The following is a 19,626-nucleotide window of genomic DNA, read 5'->3' on the forward strand; positions in this document are numbered from 1 at the left end:
TGAACTACTTCAGTTTTGTTGCCAAGAAAACCCAAAAAATGTGATCACAAAGAGTCAGACATGATTGAAAAACAATTGAATAACAAAAACTTGCTTCATGGGGCAGAACTAGGAGAGATTTATGGGGAATTCAAATTTTGATTTAAGCTTAATTTAATCCCAAAGCATAACCTCCTCAATCAGCTTTTAATGTATTCACCTTCACATCAGATTTTCAAACAAAAGCTAGAGGAACATCTGCTGATAACGTCAAAAGGATACAGATATGAGTTGAAATAGATGGCTTCTGAGGTTCCTTTTGCATTGGTGAAGGTAATCAATGAGTGGCTCTATGTAAGTTATCTTTATATTCCATTGCAAAGATCTTACAGTGCACTGTATAGTGAATAAAAGGTCAAATTTTGGTGAAAGAAGCTAAGGGAAAGAAAGAATCAATTTCTTGGATAGTAGCTTCATGTAAAAGTCAGATTATACTCTATATATTCATGTTCTGTACATGATCTCCTCTAGGGACTGTAACTGTGCTAAGAAATATGATCTAGATAGAGGCTGGAGTATGTCAAATAGAAACACTTCCAGGCATTCTTTCAAGAAAGCAGCTTTAATGCACTTTGGACCTCAGCCAACCCTTTTCCATCTTATCTAAGACAAAAATGTAAAGGTGTCAAAATTGGCTACCAATCAGACCAGTGGTTATAGGAGAATTACTTATTCTACCAATTAAGAGCAAGAAGAGAATTGGAGATCTATTTCCCCGAAGTATCTCAAAAACAAACAAACAAAAAAGAGCCTGTACACAATATACAGAAATGTTCACAGTGACATTTTGTAACAGGAAAGAACTACAAACAAAGGGTTTGTAATAAGAATGACTGAACAAAATGAAGCATAACGATGCAGTAGAATAATATTGCACAGTAAGAATTAATGAAAATGAGATCTTTAGAAAAAATAATCTTAGGAATAATTGTATGAACTGAAGCAGACCAAGAAAACAACTTGTAAAACAACAGTAATATAAATAAAAAGAATAATAAAATGGAGTTGAATGCTAGGCTAATAATGATAAATTTAGGCCTAGGAGGAGAGATAAAGAAATGAGCCTTTCTCTTTTCTTTGGAGAGATGGGGAGCTATTGATGAAATCATGATAAAGGTACCCCCAGTTCCAATATTCTAACTTCTTTGTTGGGCCAACTGAATAGTAGGCATGTCCTGATTTACAAGCTGGCTTTAATCATACCACAAGCCCAGACTCAATCATAAGCCCCATTGAACAGCAGGCCCACTGCCTTTACCTAGTTATTGCCCTCCTCCCCATTCAATGTCTTAAATTCCTCATATATGCCTCACTGCCTCACTAGAACAATAGCTGTGTCCATGAACTCATATTTCTCACATAAACAAGAGGCATGTCCATGTGATGGGATCCCAATCACTGCCTCTAGTTACCCACTACCCCCCAGACCCATACCTCATATTTCCCACAGAAACAATGGGTGTGTCCACGCACTCAACCACAACCACATCCACCTAATCTCAGGACCACAATAGTCTGCCAATCAGAAAGCAGCACCATCCAGATGCCTGAGCAGGATGTGGACTCCAGAACAATAGAAGGGATATTCCCTAAGTAGGCACCTGCATAGTGACAGCAAAACCTGTTCTTTAAGTGAATTTATGATGTAAAGAGGCTTATTACAGTATCATCATCATACCTATAAGTCCCCCTAAATGTGTTTCTTTGTAGGCATTGTGGGCAATCACGTGTGCAGTTTCACTGAGGCTGGGGCCCCTCCCCCGTTATGTAATCCCTTAACAAATCCCTCTTGCCTTTTTAATATTCATAATTTCTGCTGTGTAATCAGCATCATTACACTGCAAAATTGACTCTCTTATCTTACTAGGTTTCTGTTTCCTTTTGGAATTCAATCTATTGGAGGTGTCATTCCCAATAAATGCCTATAATTGGATTAGAAGTTGTTTGACTCTGAATTATTTCAGATAAAGACCCCCACAACAAACCATAAAATCACACTATGGTTTTGGAAAATTTTAAACAGTTAGATATGGTTGCAGCATTGAGTTCCTTTGAATAACTATTTTTGTGACAAAGGATGGTTGACTGGGGAAGAAGGGGGAGAAGCTTATGTGAAAATGTGATATAAAAATGAGGCAAAAGTAATATTTTAAAATATAAAGAATATGAGGATGGTTGGGGTAAAAAAATCGGCCTTCAATTTATAGCCATATCACCTCAAGTTGAATGAAGTGGAAAGGGATATGGTCAATATACCCCATGTTTCAATTTTATATAACGTTTAGGTATATAATACCAAAAGAGAAGGATAATTTGGTATATATGTATACATATGTGTATATACATATGTATTTATGTATGTGTATGTATATATGTATATATGTGTGTGTATATACATACATATGCATATACACACACATATACATACACATACACACATATACATATATAGCATCACAGACCAAATGTTCTTGTTAGTTAAAATATTTCGACTGCTTTTCCTTCAGAAAACCTTTATTTATTCCCACTCCTTCCAGGTATGTTTCCACTCCTTCTGGAAATTTTTTCTTTCTGTAACTGAGACTCTGAAGTAAACTTGTTTAATTTAACTCAAGTTGATCATTTCCACCATGAACCTAATCTTATTTGCCTGAACTCTGGACAAGTCTCAAGTTGTTTTTGCTTAATTTTACTATGTTGTTATGTTATGTTAGTTTACTTTTGTTGTTTTTGTTTTTGCTATTTTCTCACTACTATGCTGATAGGAAGGTGCTCCTCAATGAGTACCTAGAGTGTTGATGTGTCTGAGTTCACTCCAAAGAAAATATAAATGAAAATTATTACCCATCAGATAGGAAGATGCATGCATGTTCCATGCAAATAGTATCACTCAGACAAAGTTTTTAAAGTTCAAAATAATATAACTATAAAAGAGATAAAAGATGCATGGGCTGTGAGATAATTTAAAGATTAAATATTCAATTAAGCCAAACATTCACTTCATTTTTTTTTACTGGCATCTTTTTTTAGTTACCAATTTACAAAAGGTGATTTTCTTCCATCCTCTATAATGCACATAGTGCCTCACATCTGTAAAATACTGAATTTAATTTCAGTATGGTTGTAAATACTCTTAATGTGCAATATTGACTCATGCTTTTGTGTCTTTTTTTCCTCTAGACCCTTTTATAAGGGGTTTGTGTCAGAATGTCAGTCCAGGAATTCCCATCTACAGTGAATATAAATAAAGGAGGCATTCAATTAAATTAAGGTAAAACATAAGTATAATTAAAAGAGAAAAAAAAATTTCAGCTTTCTGGTTGCTATCTGTGCTACATCCTGACATCTTATCTTATTTAGGAAAAATCTTTAATTGAATGTGAAACTGAGCCAAGAAATTACACTGAAAATAGGATGTATCTACTGAACCAGGGTTGATATTCAAATATAAGTCTTTCAGACCTATCAACATTTTCAATCAATCAACAACCATTTCTTAAAAGCTTACTATATGACAGACATGACACTTGGCTTTGGGGATAGAATGAAAGAAAAACAAAAAACAAAAAACTCCTGCATTCAAAGAACTTGCATTCAACATATTTTCTTTTTCCCCAAAAAATCATATGCTTTGAAAATAGTCATTACAATTCCAAATCTTCCCATTTTTAAATAAATAAGATATTGTAATTTTTTTGCCTGTTTATTTTAAATGTAGAACACATTTTAAACTGAGAAGGAAAAAAAAAGAAATTTTATTGTAATTTAAATATCATATTAAATATCATAGCCCATATTTTCATGTCCCATGTATCATTTCTGAAATGACATGTTCATATGAACATTTGGAGTTTGAAGGAGCCTTGCAAAGTTATGTAGACCAATACCCTTACTAAATATACACATTTGTATGCCAGCATGTGCATGTGCATATGCACGCGCACGCGCGTGCGCGCACACACACACACACACACACACACACAATGTCCCAGGTTCAAGGCATAGTTTGGAATGCCTTCTACTTAAGGCCACAGCTCACAAATCCCAGCTGATATTCCTTTTAACAGACCAAGCACAAGACACATTAATTCAAAGCAAAAAACTTTGAACAAAGTGACACAAAAAATACATGAAACGCAAATTTTTCCCCATTTCCATTTACTCCTTACCAATTCACCAAACCACATATGGGGAAGAGGAAACACTAAGAACACACTTGGTCAGAGCAAAATGTGTGGAAGAAAACAATTTATCTATGGAAGTCTGTAGCCTGGGCAATATATATGACCAGGGATAAGTTGTGTTTCTAAGGCTGTATTCCCACTGGATAGCTTTTTTTGCTTCTAGAGTTGTTTTAGGGGAGCTTCTGTTCTCCTTTGTTGTTCCTGTGAGGACATTAGTAATAAACTTCTTTAATTTCTACATCATGAGCTATTCATGTAGGCTTCCACAGCTCTCTTTACCTGGTGACAAAAATAAGAGACTTTGTGTCCTCTATGAGTCTTCACTAAATAGTAGATATTACATGGGCTCTTCCCTGAAGGGAGGAACTTCAGGAAACTACCTAGTGTCAGGTTGTGTTCAATCAATGAATGAATCAACAAGAATTCTTCCTTGCATGTAGTGTGGGGACTGACCACTGGGAGCCCCATCCTCAGAGCACACAATTAAACCCTTCTCCTTTATTCCCCTTCCTCTACTTCCTGTACCCTTTTTTCTTCATCATGATATCTATGAAAAAGTCACTGGCACTTGGCAGCTTACCATGGACCTCAGGTAAGTGAATAAATGATCAAGATTGTATTAACTACGTTCATGACTGAGCCCAGGGCCATGGTGAGTACTATGGGGTTGTCAATCTTTACTTCCTTTATTTCTGTGACTGAGACTTATCAGGAGCAGTTTACTTTCAATTGGGAAGAAGTCCAGTGAACTTTCATTGCACTTCCTCAGGGCTACCTGAACTTTCCTTCATATTGCCTCTTTATGGTGAGCATAGACCTGAAAGAGGGGTGTACAGGGTGTTCAGGGACGATTAGCACCTCTGGTGCAAAGGCTAGCTGAATCCTTTTCAAGGCTACTCATCCACCTTTGGTGTTCACCTTTCACCCAACTCTCACCTGTGACTCCAAGAAACTGTAGCGTATTCAGCAGCCACACTCCAGTAAAACCATCTGGGCAGATGGGCTATAATAGATTGAGGGTAAACAACGGGCCTCAAACCCATCAGTGAGTTAGGGGGGCGTCTACCCCAAGTATGCGAAGCATTCTTCTACAGAATGGGCAGATGAGAGCAATTTGCTCCAATGTCCATAAAGGTGGTTGAAGTAGTCACTGTGGAACATTTAGAGGTTGGTCACACATTAAAGACACCAATGTCATCCACTTCATCCCAGGCTAGTTGATTTGACTTTTGTTTTGCCACCAGGTTTTGGTGACTCAGGAAGAGAAAGTGAGGCTGATGACTATGTGCAACTCTGCCCCATCTAAATCCAATTTACATGTGAGTTGACATTACCCCATGATATTATTGGCTCTCTTTGAAAAAGGAGGTATGAACAACAACAGACCTCAAAGAGGTAGCCCTTCTTGAGGACATTGATGTATACAACTAAATTGATGACATAACATTTTCCAGGCCAGAAAAGTCCACATGGCAGAAGCCCTAGATTAGTTGGTGGCCCATTTCAAGGTCAAGAAATAAGATATTAACCCTAGGAAAATGTACAGGGGGGAAAAAGGTGTGTATTTCTGTCCTATTATTCTTTCTCAAGAAATATAACACAGTTAAATCTAATTTATGTTATCTGGTTAAATGATGCATTAATTGTAGAGTACTGATGATATAAGAGAGATATTGATTTAAATTGGGGAGATAGAAGGTCAAGCTGTTAGTATTAAAGAAGAATCCTATAACCCCTTAGGATTATCCCAGGAACCCTAAGGGAACAACATAAGTGGCTTTTCTCTGGAGGAACCTGACTAACCAGTGCAAGAGGGGACTGGGAAAAAGATCCTCAGAGCTTGTAATGCAAACCCAATGCATTTTTCATAACCTTTATTCTTCTTAATCTCTCTGAACCCTTTGTTACTGTTGATCATCCTCTTCTCCTTGACACTTTCTTCTCTCTCTAGGTTTTTGGGATAGCACTTTCTCAGTTCTTTTCCTATCTGGCCACTCTTTCTCTATTTCTTTGCTGAATTCTCTTCCAGATCATGTCCTCTAACACTTGCTGTCCCACAGGGTTCTGTCCTGGGTCTTGTTCTCTTCTCCCTCTATATTATTTCACTTGGTGATTTCGTTAGCTCACATGGATTTAATTAATATATCTATGCTGATGATTCTCAGATCTACCTGACTCTAACCTTTCTGCTCACCTTTAATCACATATCTCCACCTACTTTTTAGACATCTTGAACTGTATGCCCAACAAACATCTTAATCAACATGTCCATAGGAATTCATAATCTTTTTTTTCCCCTATGCCCTCCCCTCTTCCTACCTTTTCTATGACTATAGAGGGCAACACGTCTTCCTAGGGTAACAGGCTCACAATCTAGGTGTCATCCTTGACTCCTCACTCTCACTTTCATATCCAATCTGTTGCCAAGACTTGTCACTTTTGTAACATTTCTCCAATATACCAGTTCATCCCCTTTGACATTGCTACCACTAAGGTGCAGACCTTCATCACCTCACATCTAGACTATTTCAATAGCCTACTGGTACCTACTGTCCCTACTCCAACACATCTTTCCATTCCATTTTCCTAAAGTGCGGGTCTGATCATATCACCCCCCCCACTCAAAAAACTCCCATGCCTCCCTGTTGTCTCCAGGATAAAATGCAAAATCCTCTGTTTGCCTCTCAAAGCCATTCATAACTTAGCACTCTTTTACCTTTCCATTCTCTGTTATATACTCTTCGGTTAACTGTTGTTTCTTTGTTGTTCCATTAAAAAGACTCCATCTCTTGGTTCTGGATATTCTTTCTGGCTGTTCCCCATAACCTGCAATGTTCTCCCTTCTCATCTCCGTCAGTTGGCTTCCCTGGCTTCCTTTGAGTCCAAGCTTAAAGGAAAATAGGAAAACTTTTTCAATACCACTTCATTCTAATGCTTTCACCCTTTTATTTTTTCCCTATTTATTTTATATATAGCTCGTTTATACATATATATGTGTGTTTGTATATATATAATATGTATGTATGTATGTATTTTGCCTGTTTTCTCCCCCATTATATTGTGAGCACTTTGAGGGCAAGGACTATGACTTGCTGTATTTTGTATCCCAGGGCTTAGCACAGTTCCTGACACATGGTAGGCCCTTAATAAACTTTTATCAAGTGACTGACTACTAAAAGCTTTATAATACTATGGCTTCTATGTACCAGTGCTAAGATAGGCATTGAGCATACAAGACAAAAGTGATATTGTCTTTACCTTCAAGGATCTTACATTCTATCAAGAAATATTTTAATGAGATCAGAACCACAGTAGTATTTAGCCATCCAGAAAATATAGAAAGCAAAAGGCTTATATCGTCTCTTTTTAAAATCCTTTTTTTCCCCCTGCCTCAGCTGCTATTCTTTGGTCTAATAAACCTCTTTGGTCTACTATTTGGCTTGAGGGTGAGAAAATTCCTTTCAGCTGCTGTCAATGTCATCAAGTACCCACACTTAATTCAAATGAAAAAAAGAGCTTCCCTTTGAAAGACTGAAATGGAAAACAAGTGATTAGTGACTTTCTGTTAGGCATTCCTGCTGGTAACAAAATTGCTTCAACTATTTATATAAATCTATCCATAGTTAGATTTTTGTAGATATAGATCTATAAATAGGTAAATGGATAGGGATAGAAATAGATATGAGAGATGTAAATGTAGATATAGATGTTATATATATGTATGTGCATGTGCATTATAAATTTTTTATTGAATATATATATATATATATATATATACACATATGTATATGTTTATATATAGAAAATCATTCTTTTTTAGATAGTGACAATTTTATCTATTTCATTTCCGTATGATAAAGCTAGAAATTATCTAAGTTCTAAGCGGGTTGCAGCTCAATTCTATAATAGGACTGTTTAGAATAATAGAATCATAATGTTTTTGAGCTAAAAGGGACTTTAAAGCACCTCATGTTTCAAAATTAAATACAGAACCACTGAACTGCTTACCAAATATCACATAGCTAGGCAGGGATGGAGCTAAACCCAGAATGTAGGACTCTTGACTGTCCAGTGTTCTTTCCACAACTTAATCCCATATTTAGGTTTCTATGCATGATCTGGACTATAAAACAATATGCTTTGAATAATGAACATACAGATTAAAAAAAATGATGCCAGTTAAGGTAATACAAAATGACCAGCATTTTAAAAATTTAGAAAAAAACCCTTCTTGAAGAGTCAGTTAAATTGGATTTGCTTTAGTTTTTACATTGAAAATCATCAGTATTTTCAGTCAACATACTTTCAAAACATCCTGCAGCATTTTTATTTATAGAGTTATAATTCAAAGATTTCTGGTCACAAAGTTGAGATTTACAGAAATATTTGATAAGCTTTAAAAGGAGAGGTAGCATGGTCTATGAGAAGTGTTCTGGATTTTGTAACAGAGGACCTGGTTGCTAATTTCTGCTCTACATCTTACTACTTTCATAATTTTGGCAAGCCACTGTTTTTCTTGGGCTCAGGCTCCTCATCTATAAAACAAAGGAGGATATTGAATTACTTGTGGCCATCTAAGTTTCCTTCTGGTGCTAAATTAATGATCCTTTGAACATTTTATATTAAATGAAATAATTTTTCAAGCAAATCATTAGGACCATTCTATTCAATTCTACTAAAGCACAGGGAAATGTTGAACAGGAGAAAACATTCCCTTTCTATTCTTTTTGAGATACTACTCATGGACTGTAATAATGTCCTATTTTGAATGAGATCTAGATTCCTAGTCATTAGGAATATCTGAGCCAAGTCGTGGACTTGAATATGATAGTGTTGCAGAGGGCATGATGGGGCATTTCCTCCAGCTTTAGGAAGTCCCCTCAGAGCACCAACCCATCTGTTTTTAACTAGTCCTAATTTTGCTGAGGATGCAGTAAAAAACCAGTATGGGAGTAGGGATAGAAAGGCCATCCAATATCAGTGACTCCGTGTAGCCCTCTTCAAGAACACTCCTGCCTTCTCTTCACAGCTAAGGTATGAGAAGAACATGTTACTTGATTATTGTTGCAAAGTCGAATTTTGCTGGAAGTACAAAATATGAAACTGCCAGGCCACTTGATAAATGAAAATCACCATGCTTAGGGAATCAGCTGTCATAAATTAAAGGTAGTAAATGCTATTGAATTTTTATGAAACTAAAATATATTTAAATTAGATTAATTAGAAGTTGGGCACATAGGTTTTCAGTTGAGTAAAAACATTCTTTTCTTCTTCAATAAGGCAAATAATAACCTATAATTGAATGATATAATAACATAAATGTTTCAGCTTCTGAACAGAGGAGTAAGAGAATGCTAAATTTACCCCCAAAAAAACCAAATGAACATTTTTCAGTTTCAACAAGCAAAACAGAAATCAGATAACATCATCACAAAAGCTTTCTGGAGATTGTCAATTTCAAAGAATAATGATCCAGAGAGTTCACCTCCACTCTCATTAACTCCTTTTATCTAGAAGAAGATAATTCTTTATCTCATTTTTCAGAGCAATGCATGGGAATGAACAAGACTACTAATCATTTTCTATAAACCTTATATCTCTCTACCCTGAATCTTTTACAGTAACATGAGAATCCAATGGATTTTTAATGTCTTATGGTCCATCTGCTGCTATTCCCTGTTTTCTCTGGCAATGAACAATTTGGTCCAATTTTTAACTTTCCTTTTTCTGCTGGAATTATATATCTGCTGGAATTATAACCTTACAACTTGAGTGGTCTTCATTTAATTCTTTTCTGGGTGGAATATCCTGATGACTAATATAAATGGGCCATTGCAGTAGAAAGTTAGATAAAAAAAACCTCTTGGCTTATGAAGGCAAAAGAAGACTTACTTTCTGGAGTGAGTTAATACTGAGTTGAAAAATCTTAAAGATTATAGATTTCTGGTTCAGCGGGTCTGTGGACAGCTGATACAAATTGCTATAGTAAGCAGCATTTCCTTAAAATTAATGATGACCCACTAGCAGGACACAGAGTCTATAAAACTGTAAGAAGAGGTATTGCAAAAGATGTGACCTGCATTTCAGTCAAGCAGGGAGAAAAAAAGGGGGAAGTTTGGCTAATAAACATTTCCCCCTTTCCTAATTATTTTCAAGCAAATTCGCAAAAGCTTGTGAAGGGCTAGAGGTACAATTTATAACTTTTGGTCTTGAAGTTCACCCAACATTATCAAAATTACCAACACGGAAGTAAGCTTCTATGTATTGAAAGGTACTGTCCACTAAATAGATTATGTCACTCCCTTTGAAGTGTTCTCTCTAGAATAAGACATCAATTAATACATCAGGTTAATTCTGACACATACACAATAAATGACATTAAAGTGTTTTTGGAAGACCTGAGTGTCTGGAGGGGAAAGGACTAGCTTTTTAAACTATATCATAGAATCCTAACCTAGGAGTGCTGTAAGTCATCCTACAGTTAGAGAACATACTAATAATAATAGCAATGAAGAGAATAGAGGTGATTCATATCCTTTATATTTAAATAAAGTGCTTTCTTTTCAATAACACTATAAAATTAGCAACACATTACTACCCAATTTCGCAAATGCAGAAACTGAAACTGAGTTTCAAAAAGGCTCAAAGCTCTTTTCTTTCTTATTTCCTATTTAGATTACAGACTAGAGAACAGTAGCCCTGAACTAGGTCCAGGGAGACAGCCTATAGATATAAGTTTTCCCACACACCAACCTCAGAAGCACATGGGAGACACATGAACTGACAAAGAATTTTTTTTTTCAACTAGCATATGGAGAGGAGAATTCCCATTTCAATAGATGGAAACAGCTGAAGCAAGGGTAGAATGTTTTAGATGTAGAAGCTTCTTGTGCTTACCTGTGAGGTCAAGAGTTCAAGGTCAATGTCAAATGATAATGCATATATAAAGTGCTTTGGAAATCTTAGAGTTCTGTATAAATGCTGACTATTTCTACAACCTCCCTTGTAGAGGGAGGATTTCTATTGCCTAGGCAATACAATTCCAGAATTTAGCCTTAAATCCATAGACAGAACATTTCCAAAATATCAGCCTTGCATGTGCTTCCCGAGTTTCTCCAAGTTCAAAGATGATTTTGCCCTCTGGGAAAAAAAAAAGGAAAATCTTAAATAAGGTAACTTTTGGAGAGAGAAAACATCCCCAAACCTAAGAGCTGAAAGAATAGCAGCAAGGAATTTAAAGCTGAGGCAAGCAGGTGTAAGTGTTGAGGACCTTACTACTACCACTACAATGCAGTCATTGGACATTTCAGGTTTAATAAAAAAAGGGGGGGAGTCATTCTCATATTTATTTCATATTTATCTATAAACAGCCTGTATTGCATAAGTAGAAAATAAGCTCCCTGAGGACAAGGATGTCTCTATTTTGTATTTGTATCCCCAACACTTACCACAGTGCATGGGACGTAGTAGGCAACCAATAAATTATTAGCAGATGTATTGAAAAATTTGTCCATGGTCAAAGAGGCATTGAAAAGTTGTATTGATTTGCCCATGTTCCCACACCTAATTGGGGTCAAAAAGGAGTCTCAGACCCAGATACTAGATTTGATGCAACTTCTCTTGCATTATGCTCCTCTCAAAGCTTTGAGTGAATCAGAACCTATAGGGATAATTACAGAAAATCTCCATGTTTCAGTTGGATTCTGTAGAACAGAAACTAACTCCATCCAAAAAAGCAGCTCCATATGGTTTCTTTTTGGTGGTAGCATTCTCTTCATAGGACAAACAGGATATGAATTGATCCCTTTTATCCTCTCCTATTCATCTCATCTCATTCAAATACCTTCCACCACTATCTCTTTCTTCATTCCTGTCTCACACAAAAAGGTGGCCCTTCTCCTTGCCAAGGAAAACCCCTTTACATATACAAATATTTCCATTCCATCCTGTCTTTTGCAGCAAATTTTTCCCTTTATCATCCCTAATATCTAACTAATCTTCAATCTCTCTGTCCCCTGAATACTTTTCCCTTGCCTGCAAACATGTCCATGTCTCTTCACTATTCAAAAACAAAACAAAACAAAAAACCCTGACTTGAGTCATCCATCCTTAACAGATATTCTTTTTTTTTTTATTTCTCTTCTCCTTTGTGGCTAACCTCCTTGAAAAGTCCATCTACAATACGTGTCTACACTTCCTTTTCTCTCTCTCTCTCTCTCTTTTACTGACAGTGGTCTGGCTTTGGATCTCACCATTCAACTGAAACTTTTTTCCAGAGTTATCAGTCATCTCTGGCTTCCCAAATTTAATGGCCTTTTCTCAATCCTTATTTCTCAATCCTTCTTGATCTCTCTGCATTGAAGACTTTGACTGTGTCAATAACCTTCTTCTTGATAGAGTTTCATTTCACTTCTGTCTCCATGTTGTCCTTATACCTGTCTGACTAATCCTTCTTAGTCTTCTTTGCTGGATATTCATCCAGGTCATACCCACTAACCATGAATACATGCCCAAGGCTTTGTCCTGGCCTTCGTCTATTCCGCCTCAATAATATTTTGGCAATCTCATCATCTTCAATGGATTCAATTATCATGTCTATGCCAATGATTTCCAGATCATTCTTCAACTTCTCACTCTCTCTCATCGTCCAGAGCCAATCTGTTGCCAAGCACCATCAATTCTATCTTGAGAACATCTTTTGTATAAGCTTCCTTCTCTAATCTGACATTGCCTTCACTCTGGTGGAGTTCCTCATCACCTTACATTTAAACAATTCCAGTAGATTGCTAACTGATCACCCTGCCTCAAGTCTTTCTCCATTCCATCCCCACCCCCTCCATTCTGCTTTCAAATTGACATTCCTAAAATGCAAGTCTGAACATATCACCCCAGTTTTCAATAAAGGCCAATAATTCCCTATTACTCCTAGGATTAAATATAAAACCCTCTGTTATGCATTCAATGTCCTTCATAGCCAGACCCCTTTCTCATGTCTCCAGTCTTCTTATACCTTGGTCCCTGCAATGTTCTCTGTATTACAATAACACTGGTGTCCTTGCTGTTCCTCACTGACTATCCTCCAATGCCTGGAATAGTCTCTCCTCGACTCTCAGTTCTGATTTCATGTCCCAGCTAAAATCTTATTTTCTATAGGAAGCCTTTCCTGATCATTTTTAATGCTAATGAATTCCCTCTATTGATTATCTCCAATTTACCCCATATATAGTTTATTTCTACATAGTTATTTGTATGTCATCATCTCCATTAAAGTGTGAGCAGCTTTTCTTTGCACTTCCATAGCTCACTTCAGTGCCTGGCACATAGTGGGTGCTTAATAAATGTTTCTTGACTTTCAAGAATTCATAATACAGTCTGATACTTCCAGGGAGTTTTCCAGTTGAAAGTGTAGGTGGAGATTCCCAGGTGATCAGCTTTCATTATCTTTTTAAAAAATATTCACTTGGGTATTCAAACCATCATAAAATTCTTCTTTTAAAGAACATTTTTGAGGTATTGATGTATAGCAGCAGTTCCACATTTTCATAAATGCAATAGTAGGGAAAATTAGAAATTCCTCTGTTTCTAGAAATGAGATGAATTACCTTGCTTTTAAAATGACTTGATTTAAAGTTCTTATTTCTGTTGCTTTAAATAAGGAAATTATAGGGGCAGCTAGGTGGCGCAGTGGATAGAGCAGCCCTGAAGTCAGGAGGACCAGAGTTCAAATGCAACCTCAGACCAAACAGCTGACACTTACTAGCTGTGTGACCCTGGGCAAGTCACTTAACCCCAACTGCCTAAAAAAACAAAAAAAAACCACATAAGTAAGGAAATTATCCATGACAGTGACTGCTCAGCATAATGTAGGGGAAAGGCCATATTTAGAGTCAGGAATACCTAGGTCCAAGGCCTGCCTTTGACACTAGCTGTGGACCACGCACAAGTCACTCTCACTCTCCTAGGAATTCTCTATGACTCATATGATTTGACATTCTGCATTCAACATCATTCTCTATACTTGGTGAAAAGACAGTTCCATACCAATCAATAATATATCTCCTAATCTTCTGTACTGCTCCCCTCATTTAAAAAAAAAAACTTCAGTTGGAGGGAAGTTACAAATGGCCAGAGTCCTTTTAAACATTCCTTTTTATGTGTTTATTTTAAACCAGGACAGCTGAAGGTAATAACCTAGCTCCTTTCCTATCAGGAGATGATATAAGAAGGAAAACTATGCATCAAAGTGACATATGAAACCTAGGGGAGGTTTGCATAGAGAAGCTGTAGGGAGACTCAATTGCTTTTACCCTGAATCATCAGCTGAGGAGGAGAAGGACCTTCAACCCCAATTTAGTACTAAAGCAGGTCAGGACTTCTCCCAACATTGTGGGAGTAACACGCACAGAAAAGAAGGATGAGCCAGAATTGGAACAAGCTGGCACCTGCATTCTCAGCTCCGGCCAAATGGTTCCTGCATTAACCCCCTTGATTACCTCACATTATACTGCATCCCAATCTCCCTTCTCCTCCTTTCCCTGTTCCTGCCCTCTGTGCTTGTGCTCACTTTCTTAATGCATTCCAAGTGATTTAAGCAATGAACTCCTGTGAACCCCTATGCCTTGACAGAGTAACTAAAAATATACTTAAGCTCAGTGAACAAAACCCTGCAGTGTGGATGGTGGGGCAGGAAGCATACAGATCTGAGTTTATTATGCAGAGGACAATGGGGTCATGAGAGAGAACTTGCGGTCTGGTTTGTGTGGGGCTATCTATACCTATTCTAGCTTAAATAAAAACATATGAATAAGTCTTGAATTCCTTTATCCTTTCAGGGCCTTCGGGGGGAAAATCTCACTCTTTTGAATCCGAGTTTCATCTGAAGCATAAAAAGCCATAAGATCTTTGGGGAAGGGGGAAAGGGAGAGAAGTGTAGAATCTCCAAAATGAGTGAATATATATATATAATAAATATATTTTGAAAGGAATTACTCCTCCCCCCTAGAAATATATAAATGTATTCATTCTAGTTTTCTTACACAAATAAAAGACAAATTCCCTCTCCATGTCTGGTCACTGATTTTTTTCAGATTTCACTAGGAGAATGCAGTACTACGGTTTCTCCTTTTTCATAGATGTGTTCTTTTAGAGTGTAAGTTTCCACAGAAGATGACAGGGTGACTGTCTCACTACACCCCTTGGAATACTTCAGAGTCCCACAATAATGCTGGTGTCAAGCTCTAAGCTATAGTTCTACTAAAACTTTAGACTGTTACACAGCCATAGTCTGCCTAACTCATTAACTGTTTTTTGTTTGTTTGTTTTGTTTTGTTTGTTTTAATAAATACATTCTCTTATATGGAATACAGATTCAGGGTAGTTAGTTACCTAAGGACAAGGTAATGATAAAGAGATATTTCCCAAACAGCCAAGTTTAGACTCAAATATCATATACAAAGAACATAGGTGAGAAAGGTGAGAGAGAAAAGGTGAAAATGCAAGTGGCCAAAATGTCCATTCCCTACCTGGAGGAGTTGTGGTAAGGTCATTGGGAGAAAACCTCTAGTGGGCAGAAAAGTGAAAAGTTGGTGTGCGTGTCTAGAGTCAGACTTGGGACGGTGAGAGAGAGTCAAATGGAGACAGTGTGCAGGAGCATGTCTACACTATCACAAGGACTGGGCAAAGACTTATTGATCTGGAGTGTAGTAGGTTCAGAAGAGCATTGGATTTGCAGTTAGAAAATATTGGTCCAGCATCTACTAAATCGGTAACATTGGGCCTTACCTCCCTCATCTCTATCTGAAGTTTCTTGGAATACCCTCTATTTTAGATCTCCTTCTAACAGTGTGAGCTCAGGTTCAAAGTAGTCTGTGGTTCCATATCCACTTAAAAGCACAGTTTAAGAACCAACGTTGCCATGGTTACATTTGATTGTTAACCAAAGGACACAATTCTAAGCAGAGAAATTTAATGAAACACCATAGTAACATGGTACAGGTAAGTGGTACAGTGGATAGAGTTCTTGTTTGCCTCAGTTTCCTCATCTTTAAAGTGATCTAGAAAAGGAAATGGAAAATCATTCCAGTATGTTAGCCAAGAAAATCCCAAATGAGGTTACAATGAGTCAAACATTGCTGAAATGACTGAATAACAAATAGTAAGAAATATAGCAATACTTCCCTTCTTAAGCCTGGAGCATATTTTTTTCAAAAATCTTCATACCATAGGTAGGAAGAGAAGAAGATATTTATTTAAAGACCATTCATGTGGAGGAGCACATATGTAGATGGCTACACACAAAGTGGACATGGGTAGCTAGGTGTCACACATGGAGGGAAAACTCATTCTTCCCTCACTGCAAAGTTATTGATATGTTTTTGGCATTTTAATGAAATTTGTTCCCAGTGGGATTGTATTCTGTGGGCTTTACACAATTACACAACCTATTATCTCTGATCTCATTGTTGGCTGCTGTTTATCATTGCTCTGCTGGTGCTGTGGCCACACTGCCAGCTATACATGCTAATACTGGTCATGATGCTGTAGAGCTGCTCCCAGCAAGAGCTATCAGACTGTGGCTTCAGCTGGAGTCTTCATCTGAGATATGATTTCTCCCACATAGGAAAAGTAGGCTTTGCCTTTGATCTTTTTAGCTCAAATCCAGAAACAGCTTCTTGAGGAGATTTTTAAATGCAGGTGTCAAGGTCTTTGAAACAGGGGAGGGGAGGGAGGGAGGGAAAAAACATTTATTAAACACCTGCTATGTGTCAGACATTGTGATCAACACTTTATAAATAATTTATCATTTGATTCTCACAACAATTCTGCAAATTAGGTGATATCATCACCCCCATTTTACAGTTGAGGAAACTGAGGTAAACAGAGATTAAGTGACTTGCCCTTGGTCGCACAGCAAGTATCTCAGACCAGATTTTAACTCAGGTATTCTTGAATCTATTCCTCCCCCCAACTCAAGCTGTATCCATTGTGCCACCTAACTGACTTGATAAAGAGAATATTATCTCATATAATTAGTGGCTGTTCAATTCTATTGATCTGTATTTTCTCATTAGGAAGAATTACATGGAAAAGTGAATGGAGAGCTAGTCTCAGCATTAGGAGGACTTGGGTTGATTCCAGCTTCTGAAACATGTTATCTCTATGACCCTCAGCAAGTCATTCAACCTGACTGTACCCATGGTAATATCCTAAAGCTATAAATTACAGAACATTAGTAAATCTAAATTAGTAAGGAAACTTTCCTCAATAGAAGCTCCCAAGGGTTGAAATCATAGGTCTAGGCAAAAGAAAAGGTCTTGGTTACAAAGGGTAGTTTGCATCAGAGATCTTGAGTCAGAAAGCCCAAGTAACTTGCTGCTTAATTTCCCCAATAGGGATTGTATGACCAAAAATTCTTTACAGAACAAAGAAACTTCACAAACCCCAGTGCTTGACTTTTTGACAATATTTTCATGAGCCTCCTAAATGCTTCATTTTCCATGTAAATGAGTGGGAGAAGGAAAGATATAGAAACAGATGATAAGCCCAAGTGGCTTATCCTCTTACCAGGCCTTGCTCCTGCTTTAGTTATGTGTTTTTTTTTTTTCAGTTCTGCAACGAACTTATAACACGTACACGTATGGGGATAGACAACTAGTGAGGAAAAAGCAGTGGAATCACTGGAGTCAGAGGATCTGAGTACCAATCCTGTCCTGATGCTTACTATCTTAGTGCCTGACCTTAGGCAATTCATTTAACCTACTGTGGCCTTCTTATCCAAAGATCAGGACTCTGGCTTCTGAGTTCTTTTCCAGTTATAAAGCTATACTTCTATAATTTATATCTAATACCAGATGTTGCTTTGTAATGAGAGGATTCTTGTCCTCTCCCAAGCAGAAAACTGTTGAGTCAAAACCTTCAAGACCACTACTTAGGGATCAGCACTGGCTTTCTCCTCTAGTCTCTTTTAGCTACCCTCTCCCTTAAGTTATATGGGTAGCTATGTGGAATAGTAGATAGGGCACTGGACCTGGAGTCAATAAGACTTGAGTTCAAATTCATCTGTAAAATAAGCTGGAGAAGGAAATGACAACCACTCCAGTATCTTTGCAAACAAAGCAAAAAAAAAAAACACAAATGGGGTCCAGAAGAGTTGGATAAGACTAAAAATGACTGAACAACAAAAACAACCCTTCAGCTAGAGTGGTAGAGTTTTGCCTCCAAGTTAGCATTGACATTTATAAAAGCAGCATGTGGCCAATCAGCCTGTTCTTCTAAGGGAAAATAATATTTACTTTTTACATTCAGGTTTTAGGGGTTTGTCTGATAGAGAATAATATGATACTTAATAAAATTAAACCATGACTCATAGTCCCCAGAGAGTTCTTATCTGCAAATACACTGCAGCATAACACCATATATTTTGTACGATACAAAACACCTCAGGGCCTTTCCCCCATGCAAACTCTGATCTTAAGTAAAAACATTCCTACAAATGGTGAGCATAAAGTCATTTATAAAAAAGAGAATCAAGCTTACTATCATAATCCATGGGGGATCGAACAATAGGTTAGAATACATTATGTTTTTTTTGAGTTTCTGTTTTAGTTTTTCTCTAACCCAGAGAAATGATAATTATTAATCTGGGTTCCATGAATATTGTTTTTAGTGTGATGACAATTTCAATGTAAGAGGTTTCTTTTATGACCATCTGTATTTCATTTTATGTATTAAAAAATAAATACTATTTTGAGAGGGGGTCCATAGGCTGAACCAAAGTGCCACAACAACAAATGTTGAAGAACTCCTGGCTAAACAGAAGAAGAGAGAAGAAAAGGAAAAGAAAAAAGAGGCTGCATCTTTAATTACTTTGCTTTGCAGTCAAGAGGGGGAAAGTGGAGCGTGGACAAATTCATCAGGTCCAAGCATGGTCATAAGGCAGATATATTCAGACAAGCATCAAGTTCTATCAAGCACATCATTCCTTAAGTAGATAAGTGACACTGACCAGGTTCCAACTGCTCGTAGTTATAGCTGAGCCAATAATTCTAGTTGATCTAATAATTACTGTGGTCAACGAGGTGGCACGATGAATAGAGCACTGGCCTTGAAATCAGAAAGACTTATCTTCATGAGTTCAAATCCAGTCTCAGACACTAGCTGTGTGACCCTGGGCAACTCAATTAACCCTGTTTGCCCTAGTATGCTCATCTGTAAAATAAACCGGGGAAGGAAATAACAAAGTACTCTAATATCCTTGCCAAGAAAACCCCAAATGGGGTCATGAAAAGTAAGACATGACTGAAACAACTCAACAGTGTCAATCACTAAATAACAGCTCTGGGGAAACATTGCATTTTATTTGCCATGGTCTCTCTCACCTGGCAGCTGTTGTCCACCTTTCTCC

General features: G+C 37.2%; 1 long non-coding RNA gene across 1 annotated transcript; it reads right to left on the reverse strand.

Annotated features, from left to right (window-relative positions):
• Positions 1-243: 243 nt before the first annotated feature.
• LOC110214679 (uncharacterized) lies at positions 244-16,092 on the reverse strand. The gene is made up of 4 exons (XR_002326333.2): positions 16,005-16,092; positions 11,121-11,363; positions 6,940-7,110; positions 244-375 (listed from the first exon to the last, which is right to left on the reverse strand). It is a non-coding gene; the product is annotated as an uncharacterized LOC110214679 (long non-coding RNA).
• Positions 16,093-19,626: the final 3,534 nt, after the last annotated feature.

Source organism: Phascolarctos cinereus, unplaced genomic scaffold, assembly GCF_003287225.1.
Source record: "Phascolarctos cinereus isolate Bilbo 61053 unplaced genomic scaffold, phaCin_HiC Scaffold_4;HRSCAF=312, whole genome shotgun sequence".
Taxonomy (NCBI): domain Eukaryota; kingdom Metazoa; phylum Chordata; class Mammalia; order Diprotodontia; family Phascolarctidae; genus Phascolarctos; species Phascolarctos cinereus.